Source organism: Charadrius vociferus, unplaced genomic scaffold (assembly GCF_000708025.1).
Source record: "Charadrius vociferus isolate BGI_N301 unplaced genomic scaffold, ASM70802v2 scaffold54, whole genome shotgun sequence".
In the NCBI taxonomy this organism is placed as follows: Eukaryota; Metazoa; Chordata; class Aves; order Charadriiformes; family Charadriidae; genus Charadrius; species Charadrius vociferus.
This window is the reverse complement of record NW_009648350.1, coordinates 960,538-966,502: the sequence shown is the minus strand read 5'-3', so window position 1 is coordinate 966,502 and position 5,965 is coordinate 960,538.

Below are 5,965 nucleotides of genomic sequence, written 5' to 3'. Positions count from 1 at the left end.
CATTGGTCTTTATTTGAGTCTGCTATAGCATGTTCTTCCCCCCCTTCAGTTTTCAAACACTGTGTTAATTTGGAAATTTGCTTCCTTTAAATTTTGTGGGGAAGCTGTACCAGACCCATTCTTACAGAAATTTGGGGGGGAGGAGGAGGAAAACATAAAGGGGAGGAATCTGATTGAAACAAGCACTGGAACGTGCAGGACACAGGGAAGTGGAAGTTGTGGAAGCGAGCCCAGGTTCTTTGTCCTGCAGCTTCAGTGTAAGGTCAGTCAGATAGCTGAGGCTACTGGGCAGGGTTTGGGAGTGCTGCGCTTGCAGGTCATCCAGCTGGTCCTGCCCTTTCCCACAGGCTGTGTTCTGCTGCCCTCTGCCCAGTACAGGGCAAAACCTGCGTCCTTCCCCTTTGCGTTAGCGATCTGTGTTGTGTGGAGTCCTTGTAGCAATTCAAAGTAAATAGATCAGCTTGCTGCTGGCTTGCCCAGTTTCTCCCAACTTTTTTCAGCTGCCCTGTTTCCCACTAGGCATAACTGTTAACGAGGCTGCTGCCCTGTGTCTTTGTATATGCGCACTGCAGGGGAAGTTAAAAGAGGGAGAGATGTGTTTTTATTGAGGAAACAAGCTCTGACCTTCTTGCTGGTGTTACAGCTTTCCATAACATGAAAGGATGGGAAGTGTTCTGCCTTCTGGCTACTCGGCGCGCTCTCTCTAGACCTACTCTGACCACAGCTTGAGCAGAGAATCCAACTCCTGCTCTGGAGCCTCTTGCAGGAGCAGTGTGTGTCCTGGCATCTGACTGCCCTGCAAGAACGATTGCCTGAGTTTGGTGTGTCAGAGCAGAGCTGGGTGGAGGCAGTGGCCTTCAGCTGCTGCCACCAGGCGTGCTCGTAGCCGGTCTTTCAAACCTCCTGGCGGGGGAAGCAATAATTTCATCACTCTGCATGGAGGAAAGTAACTCTGGTTTGCGAGGAAGGTAGAGAGAAAACGGCTCATCTCATTCCTATAAATACTTTTCTGCATCTGCTAATACTTGTTTGGTCAAGTGTTTCCCACTACTGAATGCAGTCTTAATTCCGTATCATTTAATTATTTTTTTTTTTTTAAGTAGTTCTTCATATGTGAATGTTAACACATTGCCTGGTTTCTTTGGTGCATTCTGTGTCATACTTCCTGTATGGCTTAGGGTCAGACTCCTCCACTCCTTTTTCTTTTCCCCCTTCAAAAATCTAATCAATTAACATTTTCCTGTACAGAAGCATATCAAACTAGCTTGTAGCGACAGTTGACAAAACTAGATTTAGTATATGAATGTGGCATTTACGTTTCGTAGGAGGAAGCGAGATTATTTTTCCCCCTCCCACCAGCAAAAAGCAGTTAGGGCTTAAACTGCAATGCTTAAATCGTACCTGCAGCTTACAGCTGAGCCTGGCATGGCAAAGCCCAGACCGAGGCGGTTATCGGCAGCGATAACAAACGGATAATTCACTTTGTGGCTATTCGTATTCGCACCAAGTTATTTCTAGTAGCTGTGCAGAGCTGTCTTCAAGTTTGAACTTAAAAAAAATAAACAAAAGTGAAGTCAGGAATGCAGCAGACGGTTTTTGGAAGGGAAATTGGATTAAGGCGTAGCACCGCTTTGCTGCCGTAGGAAGCGCGTTGTTGTGTGTCTCCGGTTGGGTTGTGGGTGGGGAAGGCTGGTGTGGTGTCCCTGGAAGAGCTGTGGGGCAGCGCGCGGGAGTAAGCAACGCACATCCGACGTGCTGCAAAACTCCGCTGTCGACCACCGAAACACAAACCCCGCTGAGCTCCCCAGCCCAGGGGCGCTCCTGGGAGAGCTAATCCCAGTCCTCTGACGGCAGCAGCCTAGTGCTGGCACTGGTGTGCTGCCAACTCACTGGACTGTGCAAGTCTGTCCCGGCATCTGAGGGGGCTCTTTGTGCGTGTCGTCATGAACGTTGTTCTGATGGCTGAAGAAAGAGGTGGAGGAGTGCTCACGTAGTCAGATCATGGGCTGTGATAGAGTCAGGTTAAATCTGCGCCCCCGAGGGTGGCTTATTTGCCCTCCCAAAGTAGCAACAAGCTGTTCACCCACTGCTGAGGTGTGCTGGCACTGCTAGTCTCCAACGTTGACCTTGTGTTTCCAAAGTTCTGCTATGTGTCCCAAAGCCGGTCGTGGTGGAGAGGGATTGTGGCCAAGACTCGCTGTCCTAAGGTGGTTTTGAATGATGTTGTCGCTGTTATTAGGTCTGTGATCATGTTCCTCATCTCCTGTAGCTGTTTGGGTGACTAAATATGAAGCATTTTATGGTTTCCTTTTCCATAGCTGCAACGACGCTGTTGCATGACGTTGCCCACTCAACGGCAAATTCATTTTCGTATCGGCTCCCCTCATTTCTGTCCCCTTTGCAGCAAAGTGCATCCAAAGGCTTTAAGGACATTCAGCGCTGTTACAGAAACAACCTGCTTACCTGTAAGCTCACAAATTCCTGTGTAAAGCTCTGGAGTACCCCAGGGTTGATGCTTTGGGTATGTTATTGCCGGGAACGCTGCCACCACCTTTCCACCCAGTAAGTTTCAGCCAGGTTAGTGTTCAGCACGGTAGGATTTTGCTTCCTACCATGAAAGTGTTTTGTTCATGTCACCGTGCTCCCAAGATCTGCCTCTTTCTTTTAAATAAACCAAAAAAAATCACCAAGTACCTCTATAAACCCCTGCGAAATCTGTACTGTAATGAATCTGTATAATTTGTATTGCTGTATAAAAAAAAAATCAAATAAAAGCATTCAAACCTTCTAGGTTTTTGTGTTCAAATTTAAGAATTACTGTGTCTACAAGGACAAACCGAGCAGGATAAGAATGGGGAGAAGCTTTATAGCGCCGTCAGGATGTACGGGATCAGTCTTTGCAAACTTTACTTGGCCAAATTTTTGCAAAGCACCCAGAAATCCTGGCTGCGAGCTGTCTTTCCACTGAGTGGTGGCATCATGGACCTTCTGCGGGCAGGGAGCAGCTCTGGGTGTCGGGCCAGGCGAGATGAGATTTGCAGCGGGGCGTGCAGCTGGGGCAGAGGAGGAGGTGGCACTTCCCCTGCAGCTGGAGACACGCTCGCGCGGCGACAGCCAAGAGGAAAGCCGTTTCTCGGTCGGTACGAAACCGCATGTGCGCTACCTTAGCGTGTCAGAAAATTTCCTCCGGGACGTGGCTTTCGTTAAAGCTGCCGTGAAAATTTGGCAAAGCAAATAATTAGCGGTTGGGATGAGGTGTGGGCTTGTTGTGGTCCCAAAGCAAAGGGGATTTGAGCGCTGATCTCCTGCAAAGTGGGCAGGGCTTGACTCACAAAGTTTACGAGCTCTGGGAAAAAGAGCCTTTTGGAGCTCAGAAAGGGTTCCTCAAAACTTTCAGCGTGGGGTGTTTCTCTGGAAAATGGTACATTCATTTCTCATCATCGTTTGGCTGAGAATTTCTCATCAGCGTTAGTCGCAACACCTGGTGCGAGCAGAACCAGCTGGTCCCTGAGCAGACCCCACCTGTATCTGAAAGGACGTAAACCAGTCCCCAGGGCATTGGGTCTCCCAGCTCCGGTGGGTAAACTGGGCGGGAGGGAGGTGGGTGCTCACAGCCTCTCTGGGCCTGAAGAGCTCTTCTGCCAGCCTGTTAGCCAGGGATAAAAGCGGGGATTAGAAAGAAAAGCGGGTTTGGTTAGCTGATAAATCTGACTGAAGGAGTCAATGCTTTGTGTTTGTTATGGGTGGGACCAAAACCCGGCTGAAAGGGGTAAGCTTTGAAATGGACACCGAAAGGTGAAATTATAATGCGGCGTTTTATATATCTCGTTGCGGTAGATAAAAGCGTGGTGCTCCTGTCTTTGGCCTTTTATCAGAGCAGAAGGGGTTTCCAGCGGCAGGTCTAGGTGAGGCACAGGGGTTACAGGGGAAAGCCTGGTGTGACGGGCCAGGTTTGATGTCTGGGGCGTTCTTGTCCGTGTCTCGGGGAGGGGGGCGGTCTGGCCCCGCAAAGAGCAGAACTCGTGGTTGCGTTGGTAGGTGCTCAGCGTGAGGGCTCTCATCCAAACCTCTGCGTCGGGCCCTTCTCGTGAGAGATACAAAGGAGGGAGATGGCGTCTGTACCACTCTCTGTATTACTGCAGTAGTCACCTTCTAATCAAAGCCAGCAGTCGAGGCGTTGGTCTCCCAAAAGGACTGACGTCCTCAAAGGGCATCGCTCTGCCTGAGAGCTGCCGTAAGGCGCCGGGGGTGACCCCACCGCTCTGCACCCCCGGCAGTCCTCGCTCGCGCTGTGGCTCCCCGGGCACAGTGGCCGCCTCCACCTGCGCTGGAGAAGCGGGATCTGCCTTGGTCCGGGAGACAACGGGGGGACTAACGGGAGGTGCCTCTGCCGCAGCCCCTGCCAGCTGCGGCACCGGCCCTGCCGCCGTGGTGGTGAGTCATCTCCGAAGCTGTGAGACCCATCGGGGAACCTGTAAGCAAATGCCCGGTGCCTTTTCAGCAGCGGCTGTTCCTAATGAAAGAGATTTCTGATATGAGAGACAAACGGTGATTGTCTCCGGCGTGTTCAGAGCATCAGTTCTGCTATAAAGAACTCTTTTGTACAACTTATGTTTAATTACGCAAAAAACCTGCTAGAAAGCCCCTAATAAACTATTTCACCCCTAAGACCTCTGCTAGAAATGCCAACTTCGTAGCAGCTGTTTTAGCAGTCAGAAAAGTGTTTCCCACTATATAGTATTCCTCGCACAGGGACCAGCCAAAACCGTGCGAGCAATTCGGAGGCGGCTGTCTCTCTTCTGGTCTCTGGTTTGGATTACACCCGCAGATCTCAAGAGAGGCTTCTGCACCCACGTTTCGTGTGGGAGCAGCTGGGAGGTGCGTGCAAGCAATTATTTTTGCACCTCAGGTTAGGACTGGGAGAGAGACAGCCTGGATGTGTTTGCCCGTACTGTGGTTAAGTAGCTTAGCGAAGCGACGCTTCCCCTGAAAGCTTCATAGCAAAGCTCCATCCCAGAGTTGCGACAGCTGTAGGCAGTTGGCTGTGTTATCATTTTTGTGATAGAGGAGTCCCCTTCTGTCACGGAGAGAGATGGATGTGGACAATGGTTGCGGCAGCTTGAGAGTGCTCTGATTTCAGTATAATAAAGTTTCCCTTTATGGAATGTTTTACATGGCTGTACGTAAGCGAGGTGTTACAGAGCCTTAGCGAGAGGCAGCGTGAAGCGTTGGTCGGCGCAGCACAGCCTGTGCCCGGCGCGCTGTTGCCCTTCGGTACCTACAACTACACGCGGCTGCTGCGCGCACTGCGGGCTGTCCTGGTCCTAGAGCAGGACACGTAGTTCATATGCCGTAACAGAGCTCTAAGCCAGTAGATAAATTCCCAATAATTCACAAACCCTCCTTATTCTGGTCAAGCACCAAAAAAAAATTAATGAGCTACTAATTATATATTCTTTTTTTTTTTAAAGAGTACGGTGACATTGTGCCTGATGTCTGCAAACTGCCATTGCTGAAGTGTAAGAAATTGTTTTATTCTTACAGCTCTGGGCAGGAGCTGCAGGTTTGGCCATTAGCAATGGTGACCTCAGGCTATTTGCTGCTTTTTTGAGGCTTGATATCGTCTTTTCTGTAAAAACTAAGAGAGGACTTGCTATTTGCTTTATCTGCTATGAGCTTTTCCGGGCAGCATCTGCTGCTTCCAGTGTGTGGCATTAAATCCAGCAAAGGCTCTTTTTCGGGGGGCACCGACCCCATGTGAACCTCAAGCAGGGGCTGCTTGGGAAGGGACCGTGGTGGCGTGTGTGGTTCCTCACCGCCCGAGCTTCTCCTCTCCCCGCGGCCGACAAACCGAAAGGCTTCTGCGAGAGACCGCCCGGGGTGAGCCTGTGCGAGCGCCGCCCGCGGGTCCCCCTCGTGAGCCGGCGAGGGGCTGACCGGCCGAGCGGCGGGTGGCGGGGTTGGG